The sequence below is a fragment of the Trichinella spiralis genome (assembly GCF_000181795.1).
Source record: "Trichinella spiralis strain ISS 195 chromosome Unknown Scfld6, whole genome shotgun sequence".
In the NCBI taxonomy this organism is placed as follows: domain Eukaryota; kingdom Metazoa; phylum Nematoda; class Enoplea; order Trichinellida; family Trichinellidae; genus Trichinella; species Trichinella spiralis.
This window is the reverse complement of record NW_003526945.1, coordinates 854734-855981: the sequence shown is the minus strand read 5'-3', so window position 1 is coordinate 855981 and position 1248 is coordinate 854734.

Genomic DNA, 1248 nt, shown 5'->3' with positions numbered 1-1248 from the left:
GGGGGGAGGGAGGAGTCCCCTTCCCGAGAGAGGGGTTGTTCTCAAATATAGATATAAAAAATTTTCCAAATATTTGTGGGGTTTGGTTTTGTGAGAATGGCCTTAGCGCAAAAAATTTTTTTTTTCGGGAGAGATATATGAGAGACCCCCTTTTTTTTTAGGGGTGGAAGGAAAAACCCCCTTGAGAATTCCAGTTTTCTTTTTTTCCCGGGGGGGGGGGACCATTTTTGGAGATTTGGGATGGACGAAATTTTTAAAAGGAAAAACCAAGGGGGGTTTTCCTTGGTTTTGCCCCGCACTTTTTTTTCCAATTTTTTGAAATTGGATTGGGAGTCCCTGTAGAAACAGGGATGCATCCTTTCATGATTACATAAAGTATGCACAAAAAAGTTGGTGTTTTTATGATCAGGGGTGGGAGGGGGGATGTTTACAATTTCTGTTTCTATAAATGTTACGAAATGTGCAATTTAGTCGCATGAAGTAGATGATAATTTTTTGTTTAGTTTTATTCGTCAACGTGTTACTGGTGAACTGTGGACGCTTGCACGATGGATGCGTGAATTTGTGCTGAATCACAGTGAATATCAGAAAGACAGCGTTGTTTCTGAATCAATTTGCTATGATATGATGAAAATGATGAGAGACATAAGTCAAGGAAAATGCGAATGTCCAGAAATAAATGGCATTGACAGTTGTTATAAACGCAAATTTTTTCATTAGTGATTTGCCTAATAATAATAATAATGAATAACGCCATAAGTAAAGAAACATTGATTTATACGGTATTCTGATGTTTTCTATGCACGATTTACTTCATCTCTATTTATTATGTCGCACAATGGGTGTGATTTATATCTTGTAACCTGCAAACTAGTGACATTGGTATTGATTCTGCAATACCCTCTGTAATATGTTGTAAAGGCAAATGAATTTAGTATACTTTTCCCTTTGCAAAATGCTTTTAAGCGGTTTGTCATGTTTGTTTTTTTGTTTCTTTTGCCATAAAAATTTTACTGTTTTTACACAAATCACTGTCAGCAAAGGATTGATTTTTCGGGTGCGATTAAAATGGATTGTTCCATGACAAACCAGTAAACCCCCATTTTGGGTTACAAGGGTTTTTTTTTCAATTTTCATCCAGCGAATTTTCCGCAGTTTCAATTACTATTATGATTTGTTCCACAGTTGTGCACAGCACCAATTTTTATGCCACAATATCAACTTCTTTTACCAGATCATATTTATGTG